Source organism: Peromyscus eremicus, chromosome 1 (genome assembly GCF_949786415.1).
Source record: "Peromyscus eremicus chromosome 1, PerEre_H2_v1, whole genome shotgun sequence".
Classification (NCBI taxonomy): Eukaryota; Metazoa; Chordata; class Mammalia; order Rodentia; family Cricetidae; genus Peromyscus; species Peromyscus eremicus.
In genome coordinates, this window is record NC_081416.1 from 34,333,798 (window position 1) to 34,354,597 (window position 20,800).

Below are 20,800 nucleotides of genomic sequence, written 5' to 3' on the forward strand. Positions count from 1 at the left end.
TATCATTCTTTCCAATATTTGAGGCAATTGTGTACTAAAGATTTTCAGGAATATACCTTGAATATTTAATTTTTTTCATTTAAATGGTATTTTAGAAAATGAATTTGAAGTAATTTTGCACCTAAAGTTCACCAAAAGACAGCCTCCTGTTTCTTTTTTATTCAGAGATTTTTATCAGAGGAATGTAGACTGGAATCTGCAATGGTTTTCAAAATCCCAAAGTGGTAAGTGAGACCAATTAAGTCTTTTCTTACCAATATTTAGTTGTAATTTTTCTCTCTAATTTTTTACTGAAATATTTAAAATGATGAGTGACATCAATCCCAGTGCTTACACATCTGATAACTTTAGAGTCTGGTATTAGAAGTTCTGTGTTTATGTTCCTAATGGCTTTGATTGATTTAGTACCTGGAATTAGGTTCAAGAATGAAAGGAAGTGGGTGGGCAGGAGGCTATCCTCATGACATTGTCCACATTGCCCCATCTTTTTTGAGATAAACAAACCACATCCCAAAATTGATGTGTGGCCTTAGTTGATCTCGTTAGATTGAGAAGAAAGGTGGCATTTTCTGTTTTTACCCTACAAATTCAAGAATTAGAATCCAAATTTATTTTGTAATCTGTAATCCAAGTGAACTGTTTTGATGACTGGCATATAAAATATTAAAAAGTTTAAAAGAGTGGGTCAAAATTTGAGACTAATATAGTTATGAGACAAGGAAGATTAGACCTATGAAAGTTAAGGATATAACATTGTAATGAAATAAGAGAACTAGACTAATACATTTATTTATTTCCTTACATTATTGATTTGATTGAATTTGGGACTGATATTATCAAAATTGTTGATAGGAAGCAAAAACATTACAAGTTTGAAAAATCCTCATAAAAACTATCCAGGGCTGTGGATCTAGATCACTGATAGAGGAGTTGCTTAGTATGTCTTGGGTCAGCACACAACACATGCATATATCCACAGATGAACAAACACAAGAAAAACAAAGATTTCATAAAGTTCAAATCAGTTTTCATGTTGACACTTTAGGTTTATAGTAAATTTTTCTATGTATGAAGTTTTTGTTGCAAGTAATAAAAATAATAATTACAAAAATTTTGTATGCTTTCTGAGGCAAGAGTCTTTCTAAGTAGCCCTAGGTGGGTTAATATTTATGATTTAGATCAAACTATCCTTGAACAAAGTACAATTCTCTTGTCTCAAGTGCCTGAGTTTTGGGACTGTAGGCATGTACCACCATGCCCTGTTTAAAAGCAATAATTTTAGGCAACTGGAATTGATAAGTTGTATATCTGGTCTTCAAATGTGTATTGAGTTTATTCTAATGTAAATTTACAAAAAGCCTTTGGGGTTGAAAATGATTTTGTGATGTCTATATGAATGATCTTGAAGGAGATGACTTAAGCAAAATAACTCATAAATTTAACCCATTAACAAAACTTTATTTTAGTGCAAAACACTTGACTCAGAAGTTGAAAGATAGTGTGCCTTTGGGAATGGTCCAGCAATTTTGACTTTGTTTTAACATGTTCATATTAGACTTATTCTAGTCCTGATATATTTTTGACAACATTAAAGTAAATTATTTCCATATTTACTTGTGCTAGGAGAGAGGGTATTTGACTCTGTATCTTTAACAAATGGCTTAATATATATTCTGTTTCAATTAGTGTAGATAATATTTCAACTTCAGATCTGTTGTGTCTGGATTGTGTGTTCCCAGGAGACAAAGGTGAAGTTAATTTCTTTGTAGCCCTTTAAGCCTCAATGAGAAGAAGTAAAAAATAAATGTTAAGGCCGATTATTTGCGTGTATTGCATGTGCCATCACCTTTACCATCCCTCTGTAGCTTTTCATCTCTCCCAGAAGACCTTACTTCCTCTCAATCCATCTTTAGTTATGTGACTTGTCCCTCCTGGCCTGTACAACAATGGCAAGGCCCAGTTGTCTAACGTGATCTTCATTGGAAGCAGAGCTTGCTGTACTCTTCTTTATCGACAGTTTGCTTTTGTTGTTAGGTAATATTGAAATTGCATCAGACAATAAAGCAGTTGACAGGTATCATGGTACACATGTGTAAAACCCAGGAATTTGAAATAGAGGCAGGAGGATGAGGAGGATTGGGCTTCATAATTGGTTTGAGATCAGCTTAGGCTATAAGAGACCCTGTTTCAAAAACAACAACAAAAAAAAAAAGAAAGAAAAGAAAAGAAAAGCAGAACAAAGAAAGAAAAATAATCATTATAAATTATATTTTATTTTCCAGTAAGGTAGAATTTTATGATTAGGTAGTTTATACCAAACAAGAACTTTGCCTTGGATATGTTATTTATAACAGCAATATGTTTTAATTAATAAGTATTTATGAAATACTGATATGCAGTAAGCATGCAGCTATAAAGTTAGTGTTTTGAGATGGTACATTTTACTTCGTGTTTTTTGCAGGAACATAATATAATGTAAGGGAATTTTAGAGGACATCTATCCCATCATCCTAATATCCTCTCTAGCTAGCTTGGCAGGGCGAATTAAGCCTGACATTGTAGTGACTGCTAAGAAGCTTTTGCTCTGTGTGTGAGAAACAGTAAATGTTCAAGACATGTGATTCGGTATTTGGTGCATGCTCTGATTAGAATAATTTTTGTCTTTGGTATATTTGGACAGAACAGTTATGCATTTATAGCTTCTACCCAGTAGAAACTTGTTTCTTTCCTCAGAAGGGAGCTTTTAGATACGCAGGGTCAGTGACACATGTCTCTATTTGATTATTTTGTCACCAGTACAAATAGCAAGTGTTTCTCATGTATGATTGCATTGCCAGATATACTCACAGTTCACTTGGCCATCTTAGTTTGCACATAAGCTTAAAAGGTTCGTGATGTAGCTGCTGTAGCCTTGCTGTGATCTGAATGGTACAGTAAATGCTGTAGATATACTACCCTTTGTTGCAAATATGATACATCTAAAGTTTTGTTTTAAAAAGCCATTTGATGTGTGTGTGTGTGTGTGTGTGTGTGTGTGTGTGTGTGTTACAGAATACAGAAAAGATGCTATTTTAAACTATTTTATTCAGGTTTTAAAAGTTTATGTCCTTGTAATCTCTATCACAACCAACATGCTGATTTTTTTTATATTTTTAAGATAATATGTAAAGTAATGGATTTAATTACAGCATGTTCATATATACTTCATTCTTACTTGTTCCCCTCCCTCACTACTGTCCCCCATCCATCTTTCTAGCCAATAGTTTTTCCTTCTGCTTTCATATCACACATATTCTATTACTTTTTAATGAAAATGTGTTATATTTTGAAGATTTAAGCCATGAGTACTGTACATACATCATTTCCATCTCACTCTCAAATACATGACTTCTCTCTTCTTTATTATTGTTACATGTATATATACATATGTATGTGTGCATATACACAATCGTTTTAGTTCATTTAGTGTTGCTCATATGTACATGTGTTTAAAGCCAAGTAGTTGGGGTTAGATGACCTATCAAGGGGCTCATTCCTGGAGAAGCTGATTTTGCTCTCTCAGCAACAATAAATTGCCTCTAGCTACTCATCTACAGGTGGGACCTTGTGAAACTTCCCTTATCTATGTTGACATGTCAAGTGATGTTTTGTTATTAGATCTTGTTTATGCAACCATATTGCTATGGTCTCCTTTCTAGTTTAATTTCGTGATTGCCTATATATATATATATATATATATATATATATATATATATATACGTATATACGTATATATGTGTGTGTGTGATGTGTATATATATGTGTGTGTATGTATGCATGTATATGTACATGTATGTGTGTTACAGAATACAGAAAAGATGCCATTATTAAACTGTTTTATTCAGGTTTTTAAAGTTTATGTCCTTGTATACACGTATATATACATGCATACATACAAATCAAAATCTAGGTTCTTTAAGAGTAAAATTAGGCCGGGCGGTGGTGGCGCACGCCTTTAATCCCAGCACTCGGGAGGCAGAGCCAGGCGGATCTCTGTGAGTTCGAGGCCAGCCTAGACTACCAAGTGAGTTCCAGGAAAGGCGCAAAGCTACACAGAGAAACCCTGTCTCGAAAAACAAAACAAAAAAAAAAAAAAAAAAAAAAAGAGTAAAATTAGGGATTTATCTTTCTGAATATGCATTGTTTTACTAAGCAGAAGGATTTCCACTTGTATCCATTTTTCCTGTATATGTTATCATTTCTTTTTTCTTTATGCTGCATAATATTCCTTTGTGTATAAGCCCTACATTTTCATTGTCCATTCTCCTGTTGATAGACATCTAGGCTGGTTCTATTTCTTAGTTACTGTGTGTACTGCAGCATTAAACATGAATGTGCAATAATTCTGGTAGGAATTGTCACCCTTTTGGTATATACTCAGATCTAGAATATTTTTACAAAGTTACTTTGTAGTTCTGAGTAGTATCAATGCCGTCCTCTATTCCCAATCAATTACTGATCTCCATCATATTTGTGTAAATTACTTTTTTGCTTTCTAATATTTCTTATAAGTTGAATATATTATATCTGGTCATATCTTGGAGATAACATGGGTTTCATCCCAGATTTCCTCAATAAATCAAATATTAAAAAGTACCAGGAATGGAAAAAACAAAACAAAACAAAACAAAAGAGCCAGGAATGAAGCAAAACAAAAAAAGAACCAGGAATGAAATGTTAAGAAGTAAAGGAAGGAGTGGGACAGATAAACCAAGGATGCTTGGAAGGATACAAAAGTAGGCTTTAAAAATAATTGTGGACTTGGCTAAGAAACCCCCTCCTGTCTGCTTAGCCCTCTGTCTGTGAGGGACGTAGGAATGGCTGCTGAAGCGCTCAGAAATCGGCCCTTACCTGGTAGGAAATGTAGAAGTAAAATTCTTCCTCACTTACTTGTCAGAGTGACCTCAGACAAGTCTTAATCGTTACCATTTCTTCTAATTACAAAGTAGAATTAAGAGGAAAATGTATTCACTGTTATAAATAAAATATGGATTTGAATAAAACATATAAATATAGATAAAAATTTTATGTGAAAGTACTATGTGTATAGCAGAGCTCTAGCTAAATTTGTAGTGATGGTATTGATGACCTCAGTCAGCCTTCAAAGCTGTGTTGGTTTCCTTCTTTTGTTCTGGGTTTAAATGTTCACCTACTGTCTTATCAGTAGGCTGTGTGAAAGCATCAAATATCCCATTCATATTTAACCAATGTTTCCACCGTGTTTTTCTGGCCTTCTCTTTTAAGTGCTAATTGCTGTGTTTGGTTTAGTTCTAGGAAAATGTATATGGCAGCATGTGATGAGCTCAGGACCCCTTGTGCTTCTGGTCACATGCATTTGCTTTCTCTGATGGTTTGTCTCCTTGCTGTCATGTTTCACAGTGATGAACTTCCTCATATCTTATGAAGGATTGTGGGTGAACTTTCAGTTATTAAATGTGAAGTTAACAAGACCTTCTACTTAGTACTCAAAACAGTTTATTAGAATAACCTAGCATATTTAATATTATATTCACAAATTCATTTATATGCATACTGATGAACCCTACTAAATAAATATGTTCCACATTTATTTTTATTTTTATTTATTTTATTTTTTTATTTTTTATTTTTATTTTTTGGTTTTTCGAGACAGGGTTTCTCTGTGTAGCTTTGCGCCTTTCCTGGAACTCACTTGGTAGCCCAGGCCAGCCTCGAACTCACAGAGATCTGCCTGGCTCTGCCTCCTGCGTGCTGGAATTAAAGGCGTGCGCCACCACCGCCCGGCTTATTTTTATTTTTTAATACCAAATAAAAATGTTCAGGTGCTATATTGCTGGGTGCTGTTGTTTAGCCATTTAAAAACCAATTTAGAAATAAATTTTCTGTTTTGTAAGATGTACCATTTGAATGCAGCACATAGGAAGGAGTAGTTAAAGGCAGCAGGACAGAGCTAGCAGGAGCTTCCATATTGCTTGAAATGCTGGATTGCTACATTTTTTGGTTGATCCAAAAACAGTCCATTAAAGACAGACATTTTCATTGACTCATTGTCCTCTCTTTGGAAAGAAAGTGTAACTCTTTGTTTTGACACTGACTTTCAAACTACTTAAATAGCTTCCATTTTTCTGTGACTATACCCTATTTTGATTTAAACAATTCAAGCTACCTTTTGATCACAAGCTTCAAGTAATTATAGACTGATACTAACTAATAGTGGTTGGTATTTCGTTAGTTCTTACTTAGCATCAGACATATTTGTAAGCCAAAGGCAATGTCTTTAGTTCCTATGATTACTCTAGCAGGTGGGATGATTCTCACCTTGGTAGTTGAGACAACTAAGGCTGTGATTGTTCAATATCTTCCTCATTCTCATGGCTACCAGCAGTGACCAGCCAGAGTATTGTTAAATATCTTCCTCATTCTCATGGCTACCAGCAGTGACCAGCCAGGGTATTGTTCAATACCTTCCTTATTCTCATGGCTACCATGACCAGCCAGGGTATTGTTAAATACCTTCCTCATCCTCATGGCTACCAGCAGTGACCAGCCAGGGTATTGTTAAATACCGTCCTCATCCTCATGGCTACCAGCAGTGACCAGCCAGGGTATTGTTCAATACCTTCCTCATTCTCATGGCTACCAGCGGTGACCAGCCAGGGTATTGTTAAATACCTTCCTCATTCTCATGGCTATCAGCAGTGATAAGCCAGGGTATGAATACAGACAATGGACAGAGAATTCAGCGTTCCTAACCTTGTGCTACTTGTGTGAATACAGACAACTGATAATGCACAGGTTTCTCCTATTAATTAGATAAAGGCTAACATGTGTACATCTGTATCTTCTTTTATTAGATGGAAATAAGAACATTCAGACATTAATATATAGCTCTATAAGAGATGGCTGATTTAAAAATATTTGCTGTTTTAAATCCTATTAAGCAAATTGTACTCCTTCTAGAACTGATTTTTATATTTTGGTAAATATTTTGGTCTTACTTTTTAGAAATATCCCTAGAATTTTTCAAAATTTAATATTTTATTGATCATAAACCTTTTTTTATTTAAAATTCATTCTTGAGTTTCCCACTAAACATTGAGTTAGTGAGTCATTTATTTGTGCTTTCTTTACTCATGTTTGTGGAAGGGGTTCTGCCTTTCACAAGTTATAGTACGTTATATATTCATTTTTATTTATTTTAAAGGAATTTTCAATTTCCCTTCTGATTTCTTCTTTGACTACCTGTTGATTAATTAGGGGTGTATATTTATTTTCCAAACAATCTATTTTTTGTTGTTGTTGGTACTGGGGGTAAAACTCAGGGCCTCACTCATGCTTGATTGGCACACTGTTGCTAGTTATAGTAGCAGCCATGCTACTCTCTTTTAACTTAATTTTGATATGATTAATTCTTTATGGTTTTTTTTTTGACATTATGATCTGTATTGATAAATGTTCTGCCTGTTCTTAAGAAGGGAGTATATTTGGGTATTGTTGGATGGGGTGCCCTATCAAGGCAATTAGGTCAAGTTGGTTAATATTGTTCAGTCTATTTATCTTTGCTTTTTTTCTTATTGATCAGTTTTGGAGGAAAGTGTTAAAATCTCCATTTATGATAGAATGCATTACTATTTTCAAATCTCATGTTTTGCTTTATTTAAGAGTTCTGAAAATAGGCACATAATGTTTAGGATCTCTGTGTTTCTTAATAAATTAACTCCTTTGTCTTTATAGTTTGACCGTCCTTCCTGATAGTTACTACCTTGAGAGCTACATTCTTATTTAAATGCAGCAATTTCTATGATCTATTTTGTATCCTTTGCTTATTGTCTCAGTGGTTAGTATAGACTGAATATATGCCTCTTTAACTTACCATGATATTCCTTTACATGCTACACTACATTGCATGTATAGTCTAGGAAAAGCCAGTGGTTCTCAATAGCACTTGGCAGTGAGGAACATTCATGTTTGCAATACCTTTTAGGAATTTTGAAAAACATTACTCTCAGAAATTTTCCTACTGGCTTATTCCTTTTATAGGTATAAGGGTATCTCCTGTTTTGTTTTGTTTTGTTTTCCCCTGAATGAGACTCACATTAAAATAACTTTAAATGGCAGAAATAAGCTAAACATAGCATACTGTAACAAATACTGGTATTGAAATCTGTTAGGTTTGTATTCAAATTCAGCACTATCACCTGCAAGATTTGTAATGGATTCCCATTTTTCATACCTCCAACATGGATATGAATCACCCAAAACAATTCTTGTCCTGCGTGTTTAAGCATTTGACTTCTATCTTGGTTATCATGATTCATTGAGCTAGCATTTATTTTTAAATACCTGATTAAAATGTTTGGCAGATTGTAGGATTTAATAGTGATTTGCCATGTAAAGAATCTAGAATTTACTGGCTGACTCTCAAGTTTGTGCTTTTTTTTTCTTTCTTTTTTTCAAACTTTGACCATTCCTTTCCACCTTGAGATAAGATCATTAATGTTGATGAGATTACTATGAGTGAACTTTATAATCCAAATATGTTCAAGAGTTGGGAAGATACAGGTAGCAAGTAAGTTACAATAAGGCTAGTGACAGACACATTCAGGAATGTCACTGCTTTTATTATCTACAGAAGGAGAATTTGAGGATTAGCAGCAATGTACGATACTATGAGAAGGAAGGTATGATACAATGAGAAGGAAGGTCATCTTGTTTGTGTCTCTTTGTGTTGCATTCATAAAGAAGCAGTTCACATTACAAAACTGGAGTTTGGGTAAATGAAAATGACCTTGGACAATGGATCTAAAAGTCTTCACAATTTACAAGTGAACGTTAAGCTTCGAAATATTATTTCAGGGACACTGTGTGCATAGGACACAGAAGAGAAAGGGACAGTCCTGTAGTGGAGAAGACAAAAGAGGTAGCCAAGGGAGGCAATGCTTTTCAGATCTTGGCAACATTACTTGAATCTCACAGCAGTGTCTGGGATTAAGTGAGTTTATGTTTATTTGGAGTTGATGTAAATTTTATAAGTTTATCCTAAACAGATTAGAAACAGTTATGCCTATAAAATATTGGTGATAGCTAATGCAACTTTCACTTTTGTTAAGATAGTATATATGTCATTGGACCTTTCAAGTTAGTATAACTAATGAAAAATACACATCTGTGTTATTTTTAACAATTTCTTGCTGGCTCTGCAAGAACATGATTTTACTTTTAAGAGTGCCTTTTTTATTCGTGTTGCCAATTTCAAATATGAAACAAACTTTTTCTCATTAACTTTGAAATATGTATATCAGACAAGTATGCTAAGAACATAGTTTTATAGTTTTATTTATTTCCAAGTATGCCTTGGGAATGGAGATTTTGGGAAAATACTTGATCTTGGAGAACTCATTGTGCCCCGTAGAGAATAAGAGAATAGCACAGATTGTAGAAGACTGTGCTAAAAATTAATGTGTAATTTTTGTGGCAGCTACATGGTAGGTGCTCAATAAATGGTAGTTTTTTGTTTAGATACAGATTTTAAGACAGGGTCACATTAGCCCAGTTTGGCCTGGAACTCCCTATGTAGCTGAGCATTACCTTGAACTTCAGATCCTCTTTCCTCCACCCTGAAGGCCCAGGAGATAGACTGGGTCTGTTTTGTTTTGTTTTGTTTGGGTGTAACTGGGAAGGTGAAGGGAAAGACAGAGCTCATTGATGGCAAGAATTCTCTCCGTTTTCCAGGTTATCTAGGTGGAGAGAGTGATTGCTGTTTTTCTTTTCCTGATTTATTATCCTCCCTGGTCAAGATATCATGAAAAAAAAAAAAAAAAAAAAAAGCAGGTGGGTTTTCACTTACAGCCTTACTCCCAGTTGCTAAGAGGGCTGTGGCTCCAAGAACTTGACTTCATCCCTTCTGATTGTCCTGACTGGATGTGTCAAAGCAGTGAGATGCTGGCTCAGAGTCATGTTCAACAAGCATCTGTTCTTCCTCTTCAAAGCAAGAAGAAAGGGAAATGGGGGTAACTTCTAAAAAGAAATTATGCCAGGCTCTGCAGTAATTTTACATATGTTTCTCCATGGAGATTCTAATTTGTTTCTTTTTTTGTAAGTTAATTCAAAACAAAGCATAATCTTAATACTGAGGGTAGAGTATTTAAAAGTAAATTTAAAGCATTCACTTTTGAGCTACACAGACAAATTATTAGCTATAATATGTTTCAAATTTTAAACATATTTATAAAACAAGTTTATTGAACATTCTTGGAGGAGAACATAAGCCACATCAATTATAATTGCTGAGTTTTTTTTTTTTTTTCCCCCGAGACAGGGTTTCTCTGTGTAGCTTTGAGTTTTTCCTGGAACTCACTTGGTAGTCCAGTAGTCCAGGCTGGCCTCGAACTCGTGGAGATCCGCCTGGCTCTGCCTCCTGAGTGCTGGGATTAAAGGCGTGCGCCACCACCGCCCGGCCTTAATTGCTGAGTTTTAATAAAATTTTACAATATGACTATTTAGATGACTTGGGTGTGCTATTAAAGAATTTTGTTTGATATGTGTAATACTGTGCCTTAACAAGTATTTTGATGTTTTCTTGGAAAGAAACTTAACATTTTGACAGTTTAGATGTAAAGAAAAAGTGATGTAACTGAAAAAAATGATGTTCTAATAAATATACACATTTTACAGAAGTGTCTGTGTATTTCCTAAGTAAAGGTTTTTTTTTCCTTTGTTTTGGTTTGTAGATTTTGCTTTCTTACTGTCAAACTGGGAAAATTTTTAGACTCATCAGTATAAAACACTTTAGAATCTTATTTCTAAATTATTATTTATTTACATTGGTCTTTATTCCACTTATGTTAAATAACAAACAGATTTTCAACATTTGTATTAATGATTAATACCCAATTTGGGAGAAAAATGAATTTATCTGTAGAATTTTCAGTACCAATGATGAAAAATTCAGAGATTTTCATTTTTCCTGGACATTCAGATGACCGTAAAATTCCTTCTCTATACAGATGTGCTTTTGTGAAGGTTAGTGCAGTTCAAGTTTACATGCCTCTTAGGTTTGGTTTGGTTTGGTTACTGACCAGGTTGTGTAGTTTCTGCAGATACTCTTGTGTGTACTGAGGCTGCCCCAGAGTGCTATAGGCTTCCCCAGTTGGCTCAGTTTGGAGCAGCAGCTTCAGAAATGCCAGTCTCCCCCAAAATATTTTTCGTTAACTTTTTACAAAAAAATGTTTACTTTCTAAAACTACTTTATTTAGAGCACTCTCAAGAAGAAAAACAGTCAAGTGAATAAATAATTTTTTTCTTATTAATTTGTTAGAAGCTTTTGCTCCTTTGCCTTTCTACTGTTAATTACTGTTTATGGACTTGAAAACAAAAATAGAATCATCTTGGGGTCATGGTAAGAGCGAATTCTGCAACTCATAACATTACTCGTAACGTGATACAGTAGAACTTTCATTGTGGAGGTCCAAATAAATCCTAGTATAAGCCGTGACTCAGGGCCATTGCCTGAAGTACACGTTTAGCCCCGCTCTCTGAGCCTGTGTTTCTCTGAACATTGTTGAGTCCAGTAATATAAGACTAATTTTGACCTTTAGTGGTGTTGCTGTAGTGTAGTTCTGCTTCAGTGCTACCTGTACAAGCCAAGAATATACAATAAAGTGGATTTGAATTCATGATGATGGTGTTATTTTCAGACACTAAACATTTTTGTTCACGTGGCATGTGCGTATACATGACATTATAGTTTGCCTGTTTAAAATTAATAATTAAGTTTAGCTTTGTGTTTTTGAGACAAATTCTCATATAGCCCAGGCTAGCCTTGAACTTATTATATAGTTAAGGATGAGCTTGTATTCCTGCTCCCCTTCATTCTCTTCCCAAGTAGAGAGGGCCATTTTACATTTTACCACCACTTTGGGCTTTTCCTGGATCTTTAATAGTGTTCAGATTGTGACTGAGGTCCTATAGTCAATGTGAAAATTAGTTGTCAGGATATGCCAAAAAAGCTTGAAGAATAAAATAAATGGTATAATTAAGCTGCATTAGTGATAGTTTATTTACACAGAGCAATTTAGAGGTGCAATCTTGTCACTACCGTTTATTTATATGGAGTCCTTTTATTTGGCATGGACAGCAGAGAAAGTGATGGAATAAAGGGGAAAAGAGGAGGGATGACTAGTTATTCTCACAACTAAGAAAACTCTTGTTCTTTTAAGTGTAAGAATTTATTATTCAGTGTTAAATAATTTTTATAATGAAAGGAAATGTGTTTTTCACAATTAACTATTTAGTTGTGTTTAGGAAATATTTTTGTAAATCTAGATGTAAGAAAAATGACCACATGTTACTATGGCATAACCATTATATCTTACATGTTACTTTAGATATATAAATATTAGATTACTGTTGGGGTACAACAAGAGAATAGTTGATAATATCTTCATAATAAATATTACATGTACATCAAAATTTTTGTAAGGTGTTTGTTTCTATGTTGCTTAAAAATTTGTCAATACTGCTATGTATTTTAGGTCTGACAGCTCTTAAGCTAATAAAATCCAATAGAACATATCTGAATGATTAAAGAATTTAAGCAGTATGGATTGTTTCAGATTTACTCTCACACAATATAAATTTTAAATCTTTTAAAAATGAAAATGTAAACATAATAAAAACATAGAAGCAACTTCAAAATAAAGATAGTTACTGCATGCTGTGGAGAGCCTGTAAATTGCCACACCAAACTGATTATCCTTCTGAGCATTTCATGCAGTTGACAGTGAAAAGTGCACCTTGTAAAAGCTGTTACACAAACCATTTCATTTAAAAGGTTTCCTTCTCACACCCTGAAATTACACTTACTTGCTTCAAGTGAAAATTCAGAATGTGTTTCCTGTTTATTTTGATTACAATTACTGATGTGTTGATTTTTGCTTCCTGGTGAACTAGAAATTAGTCTTTTGGGTTTTTTTTATTGCAATAAAAACACAATCTGTACTGTAAGTTACATTCAGAAATAGTGAACATAGATTACCGAGTACCTGGGATAACACACAATAGAGAAAAGGAGCTGAGAAGCCCTCAGTATATACAATGTACAAACATTTAGTTGGCATTATCACACACATTTGCCTAGTTTGCTTTACTTAAATTTTTGTTAAATGCCCTGAAACAGTGAGAAAGACACTGGGAAACTTCTAGGTGTGCCTCTGATCGTGGGATTCTGTTTTCCATGTGATATGAGTGTTTCTTTCACTGTGCAATAAGTGCTTGGAGCTCCTGGCAGCATTCCCTGTTCTTTGTGACAGCCTTCTTCTTGTCGTTTCTAAGCCGTGCTCTGTTAAAGCTGTTTTTGCACTGGGAACTAAAGTCCTGAGTTTTAATGCCAACTCTAATACTAACCAATGGGACCATTTTGAATATTGGTCTCAGACTCTTGAATTGGGAGCCTGAGCACTTCTTAACTCTAAGTGTTGCTATTGGGAAAGAGGTCAGTTATCTGATAATTGATTACCCTCCTAAACCAAAGAACATTTACTGAGTGATTCATTTACCAATGAATGTTCCTCCTGAAATAAATTTACTGAAACATAAATTCACTCACTATCCATTTTGTTTAATGTACCAACTAGTGTTATGCATCAATTTGCCTAATGACAAATTATTAAGTTCTTGAGGTGTGCTTATATTAAATCTGTTTAAAATTTATCACAAATCACTGTGAATAAAATCATTGCCAGAGATTGGGCTTTTTAGTGGCAAGTATTAAGTTTCAATTTGGTGTTAATAGTTCTTTACATAGCCATTTCACCTCAGATATTTTATAATAGATTTATTTGTCAGTTCTTCTCAGTCATATGCTAAATTTATCATGTGTATTTGATAACTAAATGTAGTAACTTTAATACTTGCTAATCACTTAAAACAGAAGTTATGTTCAACTGAACTAAGTAAGAAAGGAATAAATTGAGGGTCGTAAAGAATTAAGTTGATAAAAGATGTTTTTAAAGGAATAAATCATTCACACTGTCACTTATAAACTCATAAGTATTCAAGAAGTTCGTATATAATTTGATCAAAAACAAACATTCTCATTCCCAGAAGTTACTGTACTAAAAAATAATGTGATTCTCAGATACCGTTTGTATAGACACAGAGCAAGCTTGCAACACATTTCATGATAAACCTTGGATTTATCAATTTAAAGCATCAAATAGCTCTTCCAAAGCTCATTAATGCTGGTTATTTAGTACAGATAACTGTTAATATCACACATAGTTTAAAGAAACATTGAGTGAATTGGTAAATTGTCATTTGACAAAATGAGTTCACATTTGACATTGTAAACCTAGCCTTCTCATTTCCTCATATCTCTGCCTGGCATGGGAAGAGACTGGGTGTGTGGCACAGTACCAGACCCTTATGGTAGACCATCCCTGTCTTTGGAATAAGAGTTTTTTTTTTTTTTTTTTGTTCTGTTTTTGTATGTTTGTTTTGTTTGACTTTTTACCTCAGCCATATCCTGTAACTAGAATTTGAACCATGTCGAAGTTCTATGTCTGTGTATGTGTATTTGTGTGTTGATCGATGTATGAAACATAGCTACATGAAACAGATGGACTGTTGGCTAACCTACAGAAGTTAAAAAGGCCTGGATGAGAACCGAAAGATTCTTTGTACACTCCCATGTCTTACCACTATAGTGAGTATGTTCTACATGAGCATTTGAACAACTGAATGAATATAGCAAGTTGTGCAACAAGTTCTTGGTATATGACAAGAAAAGATGGCCTTGTGCTCAAGTAGGAGCAGATGAAGTTGGATTAGAGGACCTCATTGTGGCATTGCAATGCAGTTAGATACTCTAAATACTACTTTATTTACTTATTATTTATTGGTCTCTGTCCTTAAGGCTTCTCAATTATTACCTTTAATTGCAATGCCATTTGATTTTGTATATTTAAGTATATTTCTCTGGCACTTGTGGGGAGGCAGTTTGTTACTAAGTAGAAAGGGAGCTACAGACTATGGTGACTATGCTGAAGACTGAGACTCTTCTTTCTTTTGGCACCTAAGAAACTGCAGTATCCTTCCTTTAGAAGAATTGAAGTGGGCACCTGAGAGCTCAGTGCTGAGATTTCAGCAAGAAATAGAGTCCCCAAGCCCTGATTCAGATTCCAAGTTTGTTTGGATTAGTACCCCAGCAGAAGATTATAGTAGCCACACAATTAAGCCTGTGTGTGTGTGTGTGTGTGTGTGTGTGTGTGTGTGTGTGTGTACGCGCGTTTTTTGGGGGGCGGGCAGTCCTGGTGATCAAAGCTATGTCCTTGTCCAGCTAGACAAGTGCCTTACTACTGGACTCCTTTCTCCAACCCCGGATTTAGTTATTTTTATTAGTCTTAGCTGAGACAAACAGAAAGAAAAGAATAGATAAACACCATGTTAAGTACTGTGAGCTGCTGGAATAGAAATGAAGACTTCAAGAGGGTAATATATCATGGAAGATTATTAACTAGGTTAAGAACTCACAGCAGATGCAATTACTATAATGCAGGACTACATAACAGTTGATCTGTCAAACATTTACAGTGTCATATACTGAGCCTAGTACTACATATGGCTGGGCGATCAAAAAGGAAAGCAAGACAACAGCTCTCTCAGACCTTAGGGATCATATATCACATTACATTCTAACTCTCTTCTTTCCTAGTCATACGACCTTGATGCTGATAGGATTATTTAAACACTGTGTGCTTTTTTCATCCATAGAAAAGGGGGAATAGTAACTGTATATTCCTCACAGGATTTCCAGAAAGATGAAAATAATATACTTAAATTCTTTTTCTGTGATGTATTTATTTTAAGATTACTTGTACTTAAATTCTTTAGATAAAATGTTAACTGACTAGTAACTCGAGTCTTCCTGGAATACCTTCTTCAGTAGAAAGTTTCAGTACTTAGAAAACTTAGGAGAATAACAGTTGACTATTGCTAAACTCAAATAAATTTCAAGTCATCAGTTAGTGCTGAAGTCAGACAATTGCTATTAGGCTAATTACTTATTCTTAGCATTTCCTCTATGAAAATCAAGGATATGTGTCTGTCTAACGAAGGAAGTATAACAGGGCCACCTGTTCTAAGATGACATCGGTAGAGCACTAGTTCTGAAACTGCAATTCAGTGAACCATTTGTATTTTTTAAAACAGTAAGTGATATGTTAGAAGGTTTAGAGCAGTAGCAAAAAAATTGATTTGCTCATTTAAATTTAGTTAATCCTGTTTCTTTATTTTAAAAATTAGATACAAAGTTTTTTAACGCTTAAAAGGGAGTTATAATAATTTATACAATTGAATAATAATTTAGCAATTGAAATTGAAGTCACATTAAAAATAAAAATATATTCTTAATGAATGCCACTATTGCAGATGGCTAGAGCAGACAATTATACTTTTACAGAATTTTAAGTATTAAATACTTCTGAAAAGCATAGAACTGTTTCAGTGGGGTCTTAAACTCACAGTCTTTGGAGAGTCATATTATATTTGTATCAATACATTTAATATCCTGGGTATATTAGGCATTGTGGCATATTTGTGGGTGATGAGGTAATCATAGTCCATGTGCTCATGCAGTTTATTCTTTCTATGTCAAGATGAATGATGTACACTGTAGTACAATATGGTGACTGCTACATGTAGAATAATGCCACATTGCTACAGGAACTCCTGGGAGAACAACAGGCCCAGACTTGTTAAGAAGGGGAAAGAGTGATAGTTCTTTGGGAAGCATTAAGGAAGTAGAATTTATTCTAGCCCTAAAAGTTGAAGATGAGAGAAATGAGGTGGAAAACAATATTTGAAGTGGAATCAACTGTTGTGGCACTGAGGGAACCCCATGTAGCTAGAGTGGACGTGTAAACTGAAGCTGCGTTCTAAGGAGTCTCTGAATTCTGGGTAGGAATTTTGCGCTTTTTCCTGAGAGTAGAACTCCAAGGATCTGTGTGGTGGGATGGAGATCTAAAAGCAGATTTGAGGGCTAATTAGAGCTAAATCACTATTGGAGTAGGTAGTGATTAAAGTCAGGGGATATGAGAAAAGAAGTCTGTCTCTTATTTGTAAGGTACATATAGAGATACCAAAGGAACTAGATGTCAAGGTAGTCAGTCTTGACTGAAGGGATCAGTTGATCTTGAACTCGTTGAGAACAGACTATAACTTCCACATCCTGTAAGAGCAGTTATTGGCAGGAATTTAATTAGCATGATGAAAGTTTAAGCTTCTCTTTAATGATTAAATATTAAGATTTAGATGTGTAATGACATTATGCTTTTAAAAACAATTCAACAGGTAGTTGAAAATCTGGAACAACAATTCAGTAGGAGAATTATTGACTATGCTTATTTATAGGGGAGTTAATTACATACAGTTGATATAAATGGCTGAATCCTTTACAACCAAGTATTGGGAATGTAGAACTTATATTCCAAACCCAAGGTGTGTGTGTGTGTGTGTGTGTGTGTGTGTGTGTGTGTGTGTGTGTGACAGAGAGAGAGAGAGAGAGAGAGAGAGAGAGAGAGAGAGAGAGAGAGAGAGAGAGAGAGAGAGGAAGAAGTTAAACCTTTGAGGGAGAAAAGACTGGGCAGGCAGATTGGGATAAAAGCAGAAATATAGAATGCCATGAAAGAACTTTTTGAGAGATAAGAGGTTGTGATTAATCCAGACTGAAAGGTAAGAAAAGCATTATAATTTGTAGAATGAGATGTTTCTTTTAACATCTTTGGAAACAAGGGTTCTCTGAGAGTGGCTAGAAACCAAGTACCCAGGTATCCAGTAGAATCTACGTAAATGTAGATGGTGACTTTAGGGCACTCTTATGGACAAATTTGGTTAGGAAAAGAATTATGGGGTTAAGAATAGCTAATTATTAATATATTTATAAAAGATGAAGTATTCTATCCCCTTAACTGTACTCCCCACAGAAGACCAGCAAAGTTTAGTGAGGAGAAGAGGGAGAGAGATGAAACTCATTTGTATGGATTTTCATCCTTATTTAAAGTGTTGTCTAACATGAAATTCTGTCCATCATGAAGAATTGAGTTGATTTTAAATATCCACTTATTCTCATTAGAGGTATTAAACATTTATAAAATGACATAAGAAATCACTTCTTGTTGTAGTACTATTTAAAAGGGAGTTTTAAAAGAAATTACTGTTTTGAAGCAAAGAAAATGCTTTAGACTAAGTTGTAAGCTCAGCCATATAGAGAGTGTACTGCCAGTCCTCCAAATGTTAGCCTCATGAGAACAGAATAACTGCAATTATTATAAATTTTACTTATTTAAATGTTTTCTATCTATATTTAAATATCTATTTAGACATTAAATATCTTAAATGATATTTTGAAGTTGGCTAAATACTTCAATGTATTCCAAGTGCATTTCTGTAATGAAATGTTTTGTTTGATTACTAGCATTATGTTTTGCAGCAAATGTTTGTGTGTGTGTGTGTGTGTGTGTGTGTGTGTGTGTGTGTGTGTATGAGAAATAGAGAGGTATTTTTGGGGGGGTCCACCTACTCCACCCACTCATATTCGCTTTTTTTGCCAAAAATGTCAGTGATGAGAATTCAGTTCTTTAAGATACTGTACATTTAAAATGGGAGATATTGTTCCCATGATTAGCACTGTTATTATACAGTATTCCTTTCCTTTTTTAGATGGTGTTGATTCCTTTGAGCTTGTCATTAGAATAGTTAGGAATTGTAAAAAAGAGTCTGTTCTCTTCTTTATAAAAAGAAAAAGAGATGGGGAAAATTCTTGTGTGGGCAAGAACATTTAAGAGGAAAATTGTCATTGGGGTGTGAAGAAAAGTAAGAATTCCTGTTCTTGCTTTATAGTCCCTATAAAAGGCAACCACAGTCTTCCTATTTGGGGAGAGTACTATAGGCTTAATTCTCCAGTGGTTCTTTAAGTTTCCGTGCATTTTAAGACAATGTTTGCCTTTTCTTTGTTGCCATCCTAAGATAGGGATGCCCTACTTGGCAAGCATGTTCTTGGTCATCAACCCAAAACACGAGATAGGATGGATCCTTGTCGTACATAGGAATAAACCACATACAGTGTGTGGAGTTTGTAGGAAGAATGCACACCTGATACCAGTGCCTGTTTTGAAATGAGATACTTGAGGGATGGGGATTTTTGCCTTGCATACAGGAAGTCCTGGGTGTGATCCCCAACACTACAAAAGCAGACAAGAAACCACTTTCTTGGTGAACTACAAACTTTGATGTGTATCTTCCAGGATTGCAATCCAGAACTTTGTTAGAGACATCTTTGCTCTTATCAGTTGTTATCAATGGGATCAGACGTGAATTGCAGGTTTTAGTTCTTGATTGGACATTAGGTTTGGGCAATAACATAAAAGGGGTTAATTCATATTTGAAAGTGTATATTAATGTAGATTTCCTTCCTTCAGCACAAAATGGTAATGATTATGCAACTAGCAAGATTGAATCTAGAGATTCTCTTCAGAGATTATGTTTTGAGATACGGTCTCAGGCTGGTGTGTTATATACTATGTAGCTCTAACTGGCCTTAAATTTGAGGTTCTCCTGTCTTGGCCAGGTCCTCAGATTGCAGGCATACACCACTATGCCTGGCATCTGGCAATATTTTTTTAAAAAAAATAGCATAGTCTATTAAAAGCATCTAGAGTGCTTCTTAAGAAGTGTTGGAGAGATTTGAGTTACTTAGCACTAAAAAAGGCAGAGGCAGAACTCTTGACGAGAAACTGAACAGATCAGAATCACTAAATTAATAGGTATTTTCCTAATGTGAAAAGCTATGTTGTATTACAGAATTTATGAAAGACTATTTTACATTGTTCCATGTTGAGATGGGTTCATTGTTCATTCTAAGGTGAGTACATTGTTCCATAGTGAGGTAGGTTCATTGGTCCATGTTGAGGTAGGTTTCTAGGGTCTATGTTCCTTTTTGTTTGGATACATGTCTCTCATATAGTCTAGGTGACCTAGAACTCACTCTGTGGAGCCAAGGATGACCTTGAACACCTGATTTTCTTGCCTCAACCTCTCAAACATTGGGTTTAGACATGTGCTACCATCCCATGCTCAACTCATGTTGCTTTCACCAGCAATTCTAGGTCTAGCTTAAAACTACTCCAAGTATATTCATTGGTCTCTTGGAAGTTCCAATAACATTGTCCTCTACCATGAACATTTATAGTATATTCCTCAAGAAGTTTTCCTTAAGCATGTCATTGTGTATCTGAAAAAAATGCATTATGGGATTATCTACTAATTGAGAAGCTGATATTTATGCTTATGGTGCTGTGTCTATCTGTGTTATCTTTTATATATCTTTGTCATAATCTGTTGCTGGCACTGTGGCTGGGTTCTCGCTGGCCCTGATACCCGGGGCAGTGGGTGGGAGGACGCTGAGGTAGAGACATGGACTCCGGGAGGTTGCAAGCAAGCTTGTTTATTAAACAAAAGGCTAGTGTATATATGTGGGGCTGTTGGTGGACTTTTGCTTCTAGCTGCTATGGTGTTTCTTGGTTGGCCTTGGGTTACACGTCATCATTTTTCGGTTTGGGGCTTATGGGTCAGGTTTCCTGTGGCTAGAGTGCTGCTTGTTGTGTGTGTGTGTCACAGCTCATTGTTTGCTTAAGACGTGGCCCAGTGCTTAATTCGGCCTTCCCCGCCTCAATAATCTATTACTGGAATGTTAGAACTTTTGTTTTTTGACAGTTGAGCTACTCAG

At 35.0% G+C, this 20,800-nt stretch overlaps 1 protein-coding gene across 5 annotated transcripts in view; it reads left to right on the forward strand.

Moving 5' to 3' along the window:
* The window catches only part of Rfx3 (regulatory factor X3), a 239,861-nt gene that overhangs the window by 73,178 nt on the left and 145,883 nt on the right, over positions 1-20,800 (forward strand). The window contains exon 2 of one of the 5 annotated variants that reach the window (XM_059259387.1): positions 166-224. The exons of the other annotated variants lie outside the window; for them this stretch is intronic. The gene's annotated coding sequence lies outside the window, so the exon portion shown is untranslated. The remainder of the gene's footprint in view (positions 1-165; positions 225-20,800) is intronic. 5 annotated transcript variants of the gene reach the window in all.